This window comes from Pseudophryne corroboree, unplaced genomic scaffold (genome assembly GCF_028390025.1).
Source record: "Pseudophryne corroboree isolate aPseCor3 unplaced genomic scaffold, aPseCor3.hap2 scaffold_485, whole genome shotgun sequence".
Lineage (NCBI taxonomy): Eukaryota > Metazoa > Chordata > Amphibia > Anura > Myobatrachidae > Pseudophryne > Pseudophryne corroboree.
The window spans coordinates 235,443-249,990 of NW_026970095.1; the positions used below are offsets into that span (position 1 = coordinate 235,443).

Here is a 14,548-nt window from a genome sequence, read left to right on the forward strand (position 1 = left end):
GCTTCATTGGAAAGGCAGCAAGTGATGTCATCCAAGCAGTGGGTCAAAGTTGGCTTCATCCCTCGTCTGCTTATGAAAAGAGAAAAGGGATATGCAGGGCATGGCGGCCTTTTGCGACGCTTGGATGACCCCTAGTTCGCATTAAACACCCCCACCCTCCTTCGGTGTGGGGCTCATGTTGGCCATGCCCCAGCCCCTAAAGCATTCAAGCTGATTTCTTGCAGCAGCTGGGTACTGTAACAGCTCCAGAGCTGCTCTGTAAGGCAAGTAAAAGGGTGTGGGCCCTGCAGCACTACCTGTAGTTTGCATTGTGCATTGGAAGGCACAAAGTAAGCAGACGGGAGGAGAAGTCAGGATAGTGCACAAGGTTATAGAAGGGATGGGCTCAAGAAAAGAGAAGTGGAAACAGACAGCATACTAGGCTGGAGAGAGACCTGAGACAAAGAGATCTGAATTATACGAGAGCCGTCCAGGGGAAACACAAATTATGCAGTCAAGTTTCCCACATTTGGGGAAATCGCAAGGGGCAGCACACCCAGAGTGCAATGGGTGAGCCTTGCCCTGGGAGAAGCACCTTCATGATCATAGTATCTCACCTGGCAGGTTAGTAGGAGTTGGGCTAGAGCTGGGGAGGGTCGCTGCTCGGGCACTACCTTTCAAGTGAAGGAGATCCAACTGAGGCAGCACAAGGGAACTCTCAAAAGAAGAACAAGGCTAGAGGAAGATCTGAGACAAAGAAATCTGACTTTTACCAGAGCTGACCAGAGGAAAGCACAAACACAGTCCACCACTACCACAAATAATGCAGTCGAGTTTCCCACATTTGGGGAAATCACAGGGGTCAGCATACCCAGAATGCAATGAATGAACCTCACCCTGGGAGAACAATCTTCATGACAATAGTATCTCCTATGCAAAATAAGTATGATTTGGGATAGGGCTGGGGAGGGCCGTTGCTCAGGCACATCTCTGTCAAGTAAAGGAGATTCAACTGAGGCAGCACAAGGGAACTCTCATCTGGGGACAACAACTGCAGGGAGAACACATATTTTCAGATGAACATGGGGTGGCAGAAGGCTGCCTAATACTGAAGCACCCCCAAACAACAAACCAAATGCAACAACTAGTGCAAGCATTCCTGGGGGATGGCCTGCAGCAGATGGATTTGAATATGGTGATGTCATCCAAGCAGTGGGTCAAAGTTGGCTTCAACCCTCGTCTGCATATGAAAAGAGAAAAGGAGCGTGCAGGGCATGGAGGCCTTTTGTGGTGCTTGGATGACCCCTAGTTCGCATTAAGCACCCCCACCCTCCTTCGGTGTGGGGCTCATGTTGGCCATTCCCCAGCCCCTGAAGCATTCAAGCTGATTTCTTGCAGCAGCTGGGCACTGTAACAGCTCCAGAGCTGCTCTGTAAAGCAAGTAAAAGGGTGTGGGCCCTGCAGCACTACCCGTAGTTTGCATTGTGCATTGGGAGGCACAAAGTAAGCAGACGGGAGGAGAAGTCAGGATAGTGCACAAGGGTATAGAAGGGAGGGGCTCAAGAAAAAAGAAGTGGAACCAGACAGCAAACTAGGCTGGAGAGAGACCTGAGACAAAGAGATCTGAATTACATGAGAGCCGACCAGGGAAAACTCAAATTATGCAGTCAAGTTTCCCACATTTGGGGAAATCGCAGGGGCAGCACACCCAGAGTGCAATGGGTGAGCCTTGCCCTGGGAGAAGCAACTTCATGATCATAGTATCTCACCTGGCAGGTAAGTAGGAGTTGGGCTAGAGCTGGGGAGGGTCGCTGCTCGGGCACCCCCCTGTCAAGTGAAGGAGATCCAACTGAGGCAGCACAAGGGAACTCTCGAAAGAAGACAAAGGCTAGAGGAAGATCTGAGACAAAGAAATCTGACTTTTACCAGAGCTGACCAGAGGAAAGCACAAACACAGTCCCCCACTACCACAAATAATGCAGTCGAGTTTCCCACATTTGGGGAAATCACAGGGGTCAGCATACCCAGAATGCAATGAATGAACCTAACCCTGGGAGAACAATCTTCATGACCATGGTATCTCCTATGCAAAATAAGTATGATTTGGGATAGGGCTGGGGAGGGCCGTTGCTCAGGCACATCTCTGTCAAGTAAGTTGCATTTGATTTGTTGTTTGGGGGTGCTTCAGTATTAGGCAGCCTTCTGCCCTACCATGTTCATCTGAAAATATGTGTTCTCCCTGCAGTTGTTGTCCCCAGATGAGAGTTCCCTTGTGCTGCCTCAGTTGAATCTCCTTTTGGAGAAGACCTCAATAAGATTGTAGCTGATCTGGCTACTGCTAAAACAGCTTGCCTACCTAGTATGACTCCTACCACGCAGAAGGCTAAAAGTACTTTTCTTGGCCCTTTCATCCTCCAGGTAAAGCGTACCCAAGGTCAGGCATACCCAAAGCAAGCTCATGTTTCCAGACCTGCCAAGCCCAGACTGAAGCAATCCTGGGCTGCCCATCAGCCTGCTTCCAAAACGGACAAGCCTGCCGCATGACGGTGCAGGCCTCCCTCTGGGGGATCCCAGGGTGGGGGGCCCGACTTCTAGGTTTGGCAAAGAAAGGTATAATTCTAAGCTAGAGAATTCTGTTTGGAGCTCACCTTGTACTTTGTGAAGAAATAATCAGCATTGTGGCTGAGCAGATACATGTAGTGTGTGGCTGCAAACTGCATGGATCTGCTGCGTTGTAATGCTGATTCTTTTTTTTTGCAAAGTACCAATAGCTTCATATAATGTTCACAATTTTTATGCAGGATCAAATAGCTCAATAGGTAGGGTGTTTGATTAGAATTCAACAGGTTATAGGTTTGAATCCTGGGTATGGTAGTTTGAGATGTGTTATTTAATAAAGTATGTTGTTCTGACTGCCGGCATCCTGTCACCTGGGATATCATACTAAATAAATGGAGTTGATAAAAAATTTTTTTTTTTTTTAACTAGGGACAATTTCCAGATACTTCTCTTTATAACTGAGATTGCCCCCTGGAACTTCACATCAGTTGACAACTATGCATGAGTGGGCAGTGCTTGCCCTGGATCTGTCCACCCATTTATGTGCCGCCATAAAATAAAGCATGACTAACAGTTATCCTGGGCGTACACTACACAATTATCTGTCAGGCTATCTATCCAGTCTGGATGGATGGAATGAAAATCTGGTAATGTATAGGAGCAAATGTCAATTAACCATTTGCTCCCAAACACTAGAAAAGTGGTCAAAAATGGTCATTACACAAATTGGTTAAACCCAAAATTTAACCAATTTGTTTAGGGGACCATTTTTGTCCATTTTTTAGTGTTTGAGAGTAAATCGTTGATGGTCATTTGCTCACATAGATAACCGGATTTCTATTCCAACCAGCCAGTGTTGGAGAGATGGTCTGCCAGATTACATAATGCATACCAGAGCCATAACTAGACTTTTTGGTGCCCTGTGACAGAGAATTATATGCCCTCCCCCCCATTTTTGCAATATGGACAAAAGGCGCATGCCTTGTGGGGAAGGGGCATAACAAGATTGGTCTCAGAGAAAGCACATGAGATATGAAGATATATCTAGTATACTTGACACTCAATGGTTTGTGGTATTGCAGGGGTGCCCTCCTTAAATGCATATACAGTCACACATGGCATGTTTGTGTAAATGGCATATCAGCAGTCAGCACTAACTGGTGACATGCCATTTGTACAAGTAAGCCATGTGTGACTAATATATAAACATACTTTATTAAATAACACCTCAAACTATCATACCCAGGATTCAAACCTATAACCTGTTAAATTCTAATCAAACACCCTACCCATTGAGCTACTTGATCCTGCATCTATTCTAACCTCCAAAAACAGATTCAGTTGCATTTTCCAGCGTGTTTTGTTTGCGCCTTTGCAAATGTCTTACATCGACAAACTTATTTAGTACTATTTTGCAAATAGGGTTACATTGTCGCAACATTGTGTTCCCTAATTGCTTGATTTTTTAAATGCAAAAATTGATAAAGACACCTGATAATTGCTCTGTGGAGTCTTCTTTTGTGTCTACTTCTTATCTACATTTAATTCCCTACCTATAATCAAGGCATTTTTAAATGCTGGGTGCTGCCAGGACGTGAGGCCTACCTAGTCTTTAGATCTGAATTTGAATGTACTTGTGAACTAACTTAATTTCCTACTTCTAAACTCATTCCTAAATTCACTACTTACATTAATCCTGTAGTTGGGCATTTTGAGCCTTCAATTGTGGGCATTGTTTTGTGTCCAGATCAGCAGCTGGTGGTGTGCATTTGCTGGAAAGGCATCGAAGACCTCCGATATGCTGCATCTCCTGATGTGTGTCTGCCTCAAGTGGCTGTCAGCAAATGCATGCTAGACACCCCATTCCAAGCTGATTGTGACATCACGGAACATGCATCATAGAACAGGCATGCTAGAACATGGGTCTTCAACCTGCGACCCTCCAGCTGCTGTGGAACTACATATCCCAGCATGCCCTGCCTCAGTTTTAGCATACCTTAATAGCAAAACTGTGGCAGGGCATGCTGGGATGTGTAGTTTCACAGCAGCTGGAGGGCCACAGGATGAAGACCCATGTGCTAGAACCAAACCGCAGGTACATTGAATGCTAGCAAGCTGAATGTTTAAATCCTTTTTGTTCCGCAGCATTCCAATGCGGAAGATTCCATGGAACCAGAGATTATTCCATTGAGAAGGACATGCTGCCTGGATGACTGCACTGTGCAAATTAAATCACGGAGCCAGTTGGCTTGTGGGTGGCTCTGGTGACTGGGTGGTTGGGTGGGCGGTGTGTCGGAGGTGGAGCACATGCAAATGAATGTGTATCATCCAGCTAGTGAGAGAGAAAACTCATGCAGGAGTGTGCCTGCTTGTCAGTGAGTTATGCACCTTGCCAGACGTCAAATCTACATGGAGCAACTGGAGGGGACAAGAGCAGGTTTGGAAAATATACACAGAAGAGCATATATGCTGGCGCATTCTCCATGATTGTGTCAGCTTATGTTTTGGTGCACTGCACTTTCCTCCACTAAGTTTTAGCCATTTTGTTTAAACGCAAGTGTAGTTGCTTCTCGCTCTTTTGGCTGTGATATTGTATTGTGGTTGAAGAGTCTGCTGGAGGGATTGTTTTCTTCATTGGCGAGAGACTGAAGATATTCCAGGATGGAAGGCTTGGGAACACTATCCGTTTTTCAGTTGTGGAAGAGTTGAAAGACCGGATTGGACTACATTCTATAGTAAAGGGTATCTTTGTATTTATTAATCCTCCCTTTATATGTGTCTGTCTTTCAATAAAGCTTTGGGCTTGTGATTCCGTCACCCTCTTACACTCCACACCCATAGCCTTATTAACTATTGTATTGTTTAAATGTATAGTGCAGTTCATGATTTATAGTGTAGGCTGACCTGTACTGTAGTTCTTGAACTGTACTATACCGACAGCATTTGTATTGTGTTTTGGCTGTGCTGCAACACAGTACTTATGTGTGTAATGTTTATGTATGTTTTTTTGCTTCTTTATGTCAATAAAGACTGCTTTTTCAATCCAATATCTGAAAACAATCAATGTTTATCTTTGATGGCAATAGAAGTGGTATGATATTTGCTGCTTTTGAAAGGCAATATCTGATATGTCCCCTATCTGGGAACCATATATTAAATGGCTTTTCAGAAAAGGGAGATGGGAGAAGAGCTTTCAGTACTTGTAGGACCGATGCACATTTCCTATTCTAGCCTCCAAAAACAGATTCAGTTGCATTTTCCAGCGTGTTTTGGATGCGCCTTTGCAAATGTCTTACATCGACAAACTTATTTAGTACTATTTTGCAAATAGGGTTACATTGTTGCAACATTGTGTTCCCTAATTGCTTGATTTTTTAAATGCAACAATTGATAAAAACACCTGATAACTGCTCTGCGGAGTCTTATTTTGTGTCTACTTCTTATCTACATTTAATTCCGTACCTCTAATCAAGGCATTTTTAAATGCTGGCGGCTGCCAGGACGTGAGGCCTACCTAGACTTTAGATCTGAATTTGAATGTACTTGTGAACTAACTTAATTTCCTACTTCTAAATTCATTCCTAAATTCACTACTTACATGAATCCTGTAGTTGGGCATTTTGGGACTTCGATTGTGGGCATTGTTTTGTGTCCAGACCAGCAGCAGGTGGTGTGCATTTGCTGGAAAGGCATCAAAGACCTCCGATATGCTGCATCTCCTGATGTGTGTCTCCCTCAAGTGGCTGTCAGCAAATGCCTGCTAGACACCCCATTCCAAGCTGATTGTGACATCACGGAACATGCATCATAGAACAGGCATGCTAAAACATGGGTCTTCAACCTGCGACCCTCCAGCTGCTGTGGAACTACACATCCCAGCATGCCCTGCCTCAGTTTTAGCATACCTTATAGCAAAACTGTGGCAGGGCGTGCTGGGATGTGTAGTTTCACAGCAGCTGGAGGGCCACAGGATGAAGACCCATGTGCTAGAGCCAAGCCGCAGGTACATTGAATGCTAGCAAGCTGAATATTTAAATCCTTTTTGTTCCGCAGCATTCCAATGCGGAAGATTCCATGGAACCAGAGATCCTTCCATTGAGAAGGACATGCTGCCTGGATGACTACACTGTGCAAATTAAATCACGGAGCCAGTTGGTTTGTGGGTGGCTCTGGTGACTGGGTGGTTGGGTGGGTGGTGTGTCGGAGGTGGAGCACATGCAAATGATTGTGTATCATCCAGCTAGTGAGAGTGAAAACTCATGCAGGAGTGTGCCTGCTTGTCAGTGGGTTATGCACCTTGCCAGACGTTAAATCTACATAGAGCAGCTGGAGGGGACAAGAGCATGTTTGCAAAATATAGATAGAAGAGCATATATGCTGGCGCATTCTCCATGATAGTGTCAGCTTATGTTTTGGTGCACTGCACTTTCCTCCACTAAGTTTTAGCCATTTTTGTTAAGCTCAAGTGTAGTTGCTTCTCGGCCTTTTGGCTGTGATCTTGTATTGTGGTTGAAGGGTCTGCTGGAGGGAGGGATTGCGTTCTTCATTGGCGAAAGACCAAAGATATTCCAGGATGGAAGGCTTGGGAACACTATCTGTTTTTCAGTTGTGGAAGAGCACAGAGGTCGGATTGGACTACATTCTATAGTAAAGGATGTCTTTCTATTTATTAAACCTCCCCTTATATGTGTCAGTCTTTCAATAAAGCTTCGGGCTTGTGATTCCCTCACCCTCTTACACTCCACACCCATAGCCTTATTAACTGTTGTATTATTGTACAGTTTAAATGTATAGTGCAGTTCATGATTTATAGTGTAGGCTGGCCTGTGCTGTAGTTCTTGAACTGTACTATACCATCAGCATTTCTATTGTGTTTTGGCTGTGCCGCAACGCGGTACTTATGTGTGTAATGTTTATGTATGTTTTTTTGCTTCTTTATGTGCATCGGTCCTACAAGTAATGAAAGCTCTTCTCCCATCTCCCTTTTCTGAAAAGCCATTTAATATATGGTTCCCAGATAGGGGACATATCAGATATTGGATTTCAAAAGCATCAAATATCATACCACTTTTATTGCCATCAAAGATAAACATTGATTGTTTTCAGATATTGGCTTGAAAAAGCAGTCTTTATTGACATAAAAAAAAACCATACATAAACATTGCACACATAAATACAGTGTTGCAGCACAGCCAAAACACAATACAAATGCTGACGGTATAGTACAGTTCAAGAACTACAGCACAGGCCAGTCTACACTATAAATCATGAACTGCACTATACATTTAAAGTATACAATAATACAACAGTTAATAAGGCTATGGGTGTGGAGTGTAAGAGGGTGAGGGATTCACAAAACCGAAGCTTTATTGTAACACAGACACATATAAGGGGAGGGTCAATAAATAGAAAGATATCCTTTACTATAGAATGTAGTCCAATCCGACCTCTGTGCTCTTCCACAACTGAAAAACAGATAGTGTTCCCAAGCCTTCCATCCTGGAATATCTTTGGTCTTTCGCCAATGAAGAAAACAATCCCTCCCTCCAGCAGACCCTTCAACCACGATACAAGATCACAGCCAAAAGGCCGAGAAGCAACTACACTTGAGCTTAACAAAAATGGCTAAAACTTAGTGGAGGAAAGTGCAGTGCACCAAAACATAAGCTGACACAATCATGGAGAATGCGCCAGCATATATGCTCTTCTATCTATATTTTGCAAACCTGCTCTTGTCCCCTCCAGCTGCTCTATGTAGATTTAACGTCTGGCAAGGTGCATAACCCACTGACAAGCAGGAACACTCCTGCATGAGTTTTCTCTCTCACTAGCTGGATGATACACAATCATTTGCATGCGCTCCACTTCCGACACACCACCCACCCAACCACCCAGTCACCAGAGCCACCCACAAGCCAACTGGCTCCGTGATTTAATTTGCACAGTGTAGTCATCCAGGCAGCATGTCCTTCTCAATGGAAGGATCTCTGGTTCCATGGAATCTTCCGCATTGGAATGCTGCGGAACAAAAAGGATTTAAATATTCAGCTTGCTAGCATTCAATGTACCTGCGGCTTGGCTCTAGCACATGGGTCTTCATCCTGTGGCCCTCCAGCTGCTGTGAAACTACACATCCCAGCATGCCCTGCCACAGTTTTGCTATTAAGGTATGCTAAAACTGAGGCAGGGCATGCTGGGATGTGTAGTTCCACAGCAGCTGGAGGGTCGCAGGTTGAAGACCCATGTTTTAGCATGCCTGTTCTATGATGCATGTTCCATGATGTCACAATCAGCTTGGAATGGGGTGTCTAGCAGGCATTTGCTGACAGCCACTTGAGGGAGACACACATCAGGAGATGCAGCATATCGGAGGTCTTCGATGCCTTTCCAGCAAATGCACACCACCTGCTGCTGGTCTGGACACAAAACAATGCCCACAATCGAAGTCCCAAAATGCCCAACTACAGGATTCATGTAAGTAGTGAATTTAGGAATGAATTTAGAAGTAGGAAATTAAGTTAGTTCACAAGTACATTCAAATTCAGATCTAAAGACTAAACACAAAACACAAAATAAGACTCCACAGAGCAATTATCAGGTGTCTTTATCAATTGTTGCATTTAAAAAATCAAGCAATTAGGGAACACAATGTTGCGACAATGTAACCCTATTTGCAAAATAGTACTAAATAAGTTTGTCGATGTAAGACATTTGCAAAGGCGCAAACAAAACACGCTGGAAAATGCAACTGAATCTGTTTTTGGAGGTTAGAAAAGATGCAGGATCAAGTAGCTCCATGGGTAGGGTGTTTGATTAGAATTCAACAGGTTATAGGTTTGAATCCTGGGTATGATAGTTTGAGGTGTTATTTAATAAAGCATGTTTATATATTAGTCACACATGGCTTACTTGTACAAATGGCATGTCACCAGTTAGTGCTGACTGCTGATATGCCATTTGCACTAAAACAAATTAAAATGGTAAAAGTTATTGTACTTTAAGTAAAAATAAAAGCTAAAATATCAATCCCAGTTTTGGATTACTTTAATGAACAAAAAAAAAATGCATATAGCAAAGGATAGTTTCAATCTGCCTACCTCTGGGTTATGGACCCAGCATGCTTCCATTACAGTACTCTGCTGCACATGTAAGTGCAAGAGATCCTGAAGCACTCACTCATCATGGGAAAGTACCAATGTGTTTCTTCATTGGTTGATGGAAGAAACATCTTACAAAAACTCTCCACATTATTGACTTTTTAAAATGTTTCTAGGAATCGTTCTAGATGAATGCTTATTAGCCTTTGTCAGTATGGACTTTTACAAAGTGTTGCTGTGGCGCAATCAGTTACTGTGTAAGGCTATTAACCAAAAGGTTGGTGGTTCAATCCCACCCAGGGACGTAATTGACCTTGTTATCAGATTTTGGTGATCTTTATGTAGACAAGTGAAAATTTCAAACCCCCTCTTATGGTGTAGGGTACCTGGCCTTCTCTGATGTAATCAGAGTTAGATTTGATTCAGTGATTTTATAAAAACAGCTAGGAAGCACAATTTAGCAGTGGGTTGCAGAGAAAAAGAAATATGCTGGCAAAAAAATCCAATTGAGTGATTAAACAGCTTTTCATTTTCTGGCTTTATTTTTATGCTAACAAATTTGTTCTCTGAAAAGTGTCCACAAAGCCAAGTTTCTGATTAACACATTTGTAGGGATGGTTTTTAACCTATTACTAAATTAAACTTGCTTCATTGGAAAGGCAGCAAGATGCATCCTCATTTCAATATCTACTGAAATAATACAGGTTGACACCAGGAAACATTAACGCCACTGCATCCTTTGTGCTTTCTCATGTGGAAGTCTGTTTAATGTGAAAACAAGGTGATATCTAATTAGCACACAGGTAAGGAATTAAGAAAATCTTTATTTAAGGGTGAAGATGTTTCTCACAAAATCGTTGCCCCAATGCATCATTGAAATTCAAGCTGGAAAGATGATTTTAATATATCACTTGTACATTTTGTATTGCTCTTCTGGTGACAATGTAGTTTGTTTTTGTCAATTACCATTTTAATAATCGGGTAAAGAAAATTAAGTGGATTTTTGAAAGAAAACAATACTGTCAATATACTATTAAAACAAATGAAAATGGTAAAAGTTATTGTACTTTAAGTAAAAATAAAAGAGCAAAAATATCAATCCCAGTTTTGGATTACTTTAATTAACAAAAAAAAAAAACGCATATAGCAGAGGATAGTTTCAATCTGCCTACCTCTGGGCTATGGACCCAGCATGCTTCCATTGCAGTACTCTGCTGCACATGTAAGTGCAAGAGATCCTGAAGCACTCACTCATCATGGGAAAGTACCAATGCGTTTCTTCATTGGTTGATGGAAGAAACATCTTACAAAAACTCTCCAGATTATTGACTTTTTAAAGTTTTCTAGGAAACGTTCTAGATGAATGCTTATTAACCTTTGTCAGTATGTACTTTTGCAAAGTGTCTCGGTGGTGCAATCGGTTAGTGTGTTTGGTTATTAACCAAAGGGTTGGTGGTTCAATCCCACCCAGGGATGTTATTGACCTTGTCATCAGATTTTGGTGATCTTTAAGTAGACAAGTCAAAATTTCAAACCCCCTCTTATGGTGTAGGGTACCTGGCCTTCTCTGATGTAATCAGAGTTAGATTTGATTAAGTGATTTTATAAAAGAACAGCTAGGAAGCACAACTTAGCAGTGGGTTGCAGAGAAAAAGAAATACGCTTGCAGAAAAATCCAATTGAGTGATTAAACAGCTCTTCATTTTCTGGCTTTATTTTTATGCTAACTAATTTGTTCTCTGAAAAGTGTCCACAAAGCCAAGTATCTGATTAACACCTTTGTAGGGATGGTTTTTCACCTATTACTAAATTAAACTTGCTTCATTGGAAAGGCAGCAAGTGATGTCATCCAAGCAGTGGGTCAAAGTTGGCTTCAACCCTCGTCTGCTTATGAAAAGAGAAAAGGGATATGCAGGGCATGGCGGCCTTTTGCGACGCTTGGATGACCCCTAGTTCGCATTAAACACCCCCACCCTCCTTCGGTGTGGGGCTCATGTTGGCCATGCCCCAGCCCCTGAAGCATTCAAGCTGATTTCTTGCAGCAGCTGGGTACTGTAACAGCTCCAGAGCTGCTCTGTAAGGCAAGTAAAAGGGTGTGGGCCCTGCAGCACTACCTGTAGTTTGCATTGTGCATTGGAAGGCACAAAGTAAGCAGACGGGAGGAGAAGTCAGGATAGTGCACAAGGTTATAGAAGGGAGGGGCTCAAGAAAAGAGAAGTGGAAACAGACAGCATACTAGGCTGGAGAGAGACCTGAGACAAAGAGATCTGAATTATACGAGAGCCGTCCAGGGGAAACACAAATTATGCAGTCAAGTTTCCCACATTTGGGGAAATCGCAAGGGGCAGCACACCCAGAGTGCAATGGGTGAGCCTTGCCCTGGGAGAAGCACCTTCATGATCATAGTATCTCACCTGGCAGGTTAGTAGGAGTTGGGCTAGAGCTGGGGAGGGTCGCTGCTCGGGCACTACCTTTCAAGTGAAGGAGATCCAACTGAGGCAGCACAAGGGAACTCTCAAAAGAAGAACAAGGCTAGAGGAAGATCTGAGACAAAGAAATCTGACTTTACCAGAGCTGACCAGAGGAAAGCACAAACACAGTCCACCACTACCACAAATAATGCAGTCGAGTTTCCCACATTTGGGGAAATCACAGGGGTCAGCATACCCAGAATGCAATGAATGAACCTCACCCTGGGAAAACAATCTTCATGACAATAGTATCTCCTATGCAAAATAAGTATGATTTGGGATAGGGCTGGGGAGGGCCGCTGCTCAGGCACATCTCTGTCAAGTAAAGGAGATTCAACTGAGGCAGCACAAGGGAACTCTCATCTGGGGACAACAACTGCAGGGAGAACACATATTTTCAGATGAACATGGGGTGGCAGAAGGCTGCCTAATACTGAAGCACCCCCAAACAACAAACCAAATGCAACAACTAGTGCAAGCATTCCTGGGGGATGGCCTGCAGCAGATGGATTTGAATATGGTGATGTCATCCAAGCAGTGGGTCAAAGTTGGCTTCAACCCTTGTCTGCATATGAAAAGAGAAAAGGAGCGTGCAGGGCATGGAGGCCTTTTGTGGTGCTTGGATGACCCCTAGTTCGCATTAAGCACCCCCACCCTCCTTCGGTGTGGGGCTCATGTTGGCCATTCCCCAGCCCCTGAAGCATTCAAGCTGATTTCTTGCAGCAGCTGGGCACTGTAACAGCTCCAGAGCTGCTCTGTAAAGCAAGTAAAAGGGTGTGGGCCCTGCAGCACTACCCGTAGTTTGCATTGTGCATTGGGAGGCACAAAGTAAGCAGACGGGAGGAGAAGTCAGGATAGTGCACAAGGGTATAGAAGGGAGGGGCTCAAGAAAAAAGAAGTGGAACCAGACAGCAAACTAGGCTGGAGAGAGACCTGAGACAAAGAGATCTGAATTACATGAGAGCCGACCAGGGAAAACTCAAATTATGCAGTCAAGTTTCCCACATTTGGGGAAATCGCAGGGGCAGCACACCCAGAGTGCAATGGGTGAGCCTTGCCCTGGGAGAAGCAACTTCATGATCATAGTATCTCACCTGGCAGGTAAGTAGGAGTTGGGCTAGAGCTGGGGAGGGTCGCTGCTCGGGCACCCCCCTGTCAAGTGAAGGAGATCCAACTGAGGCAGCACAAGGGAACTCTCGAAAGAAGAACAAGGCTAGAGGAAGATCTGAGACAAAGAAATCTGAATTTTACCAGAGCTGACCAGAGGAAAGCACAAATACAGTCCCCCACTACCACAAATAATGCAGTCGAGTTTCCCACATTTGGGGAAATCACAGGGGTCAGCATACCCAGAATGCAATGAATGAACCTAACCCTGGGAGAACAATCTTCATGACCATGGTATCTCCTATGCAAAATAAGTATGATTTGGGATAGGGCTGGGGAGGGCCGTTGCTCAGGCACATCTCTGTCAAGTAAGTTGCATTTGATTTGTTGTTTGGGGGTGCTTCAGTATTAGGCAGCCTTCTGCCCTACCATGTTCATCTGAAAATATGTGTTCTCCCTGCAGTTGTTGTCCCCAGATGAGAGTTCCCTTGTGCTGCCTCAGTTGAATCTCCTTTTGGAGAAGACCTCAATAAGATTGTAGCTGATCTGGCTACTGCTAAAACAGCTTGCCTACCTAGTATGACTCCTACCACGCAGAAGGCTAAAAGTACTTTTCTTGGCCCTTTCATCCTCCAGGTAAAGCGTACCCAAGGTCAGGCATACCCAAAGCAAGCTCATGTTTCCAGACCTGCCAAGCCCAGACTGAAGCAATCCTGGGCTGCCCATCAGCCTGCTTCCAAAACGGACAAGCCTGCCGCATGACGGTGCAGGCCTCCCTCTGGGGGATCCCAGGGTGGGGGGCCCGACTTCTAGGTTTGGCAAAGAAAGGTATAATTCTAAGCTAGAGAATTCTGTTTGGAGCTCACCTTGTACTTTGTGAAGAAATAATCAGCATTGTGGCTGAGCAGATACATGTAGTGTGTGGCTGCAAACTGCATGGATCTGCTGCGTTGTAATGCTGATTCTTTTTTTTTGCAAAGTACCAATAGCTTCATATAATGTTCACAATTTTTATGCAGGATCAAATAGCTCAATAGGTAGGGTGTTTGATTAGAATTCAACAGGTTATAGGTTTGAATCCTGGGTATGGTAGTTTGAGATGTGTTATTTAATAAAGTATGTTGTTCTGACTGCCGGCATCCTATCACCTGGGATATCATACTAAATAAATGGAGTTGATCAAATTTTTTTTTTTTTTTTAACTAGGGACAATTTCCAGATACTTCCCTTTATAACTGAGATTGCCCCCTGGAACTTCACATCAGTTGACAACTATGCATGAGTGGGCAGTGCTTGCCCTGGATCTGTCCACCCATTTATGTGCCGCCATAAAAT

The 14,548-nt window shown here is 43.8% G+C and overlaps 8 non-coding genes across 8 annotated transcripts; all 8 read right to left on the bottom strand.

Moving 5' to 3' along the window:
• Window positions 1–447: 447 nt before the first annotated feature.
• LOC135029294 (U1 spliceosomal RNA) lies at window positions 448–611 on the bottom strand. Its single transcript, XR_010225451.1, has one exon. It is a non-coding gene; the product is annotated as a U1 spliceosomal RNA (small nuclear RNA).
• Window positions 612–762: 151 nt separating this feature from the next.
• On the bottom strand, window positions 763–926 carry LOC135029245 (U1 spliceosomal RNA). Its single transcript, XR_010225404.1, has one exon. It is a non-coding gene; the product is annotated as a U1 spliceosomal RNA (small nuclear RNA).
• A 674-nt stretch (window positions 927–1,600) lies between these two features.
• Window positions 1,601–1,763, bottom strand: LOC135029334 (U1 spliceosomal RNA). The gene has a single exon (XR_010225486.1). It is a non-coding gene; the product is annotated as a U1 spliceosomal RNA (small nuclear RNA).
• Window positions 1,764–1,915: 152 nt separating this feature from the next.
• On the bottom strand, window positions 1,916–2,079 carry LOC135029460 (U1 spliceosomal RNA). The gene has a single exon (XR_010225592.1). It is a non-coding gene; the product is annotated as a U1 spliceosomal RNA (small nuclear RNA).
• Window positions 2,080–11,900: 9,821 nt separating this feature from the next.
• Window positions 11,901–12,064, bottom strand: LOC135029295 (U1 spliceosomal RNA). Its single transcript, XR_010225452.1, has one exon. It is a non-coding gene; the product is annotated as a U1 spliceosomal RNA (small nuclear RNA).
• A 150-nt stretch (window positions 12,065–12,214) lies between these two features.
• Window positions 12,215–12,378, bottom strand: LOC135029246 (U1 spliceosomal RNA). The gene has a single exon (XR_010225405.1). It is a non-coding gene; the product is annotated as a U1 spliceosomal RNA (small nuclear RNA).
• Window positions 12,379–13,052: 674 nt separating this feature from the next.
• LOC135029335 (U1 spliceosomal RNA) lies at window positions 13,053–13,215 on the bottom strand. Its single transcript, XR_010225487.1, has one exon. It is a non-coding gene; the product is annotated as a U1 spliceosomal RNA (small nuclear RNA).
• Window positions 13,216–13,367: 152 nt separating this feature from the next.
• On the bottom strand, window positions 13,368–13,531 carry LOC135029389 (U1 spliceosomal RNA). Its single transcript, XR_010225526.1, has one exon. It is a non-coding gene; the product is annotated as a U1 spliceosomal RNA (small nuclear RNA).
• Between the last annotated feature and the right edge of the window lie 1,017 nt (window positions 13,532–14,548).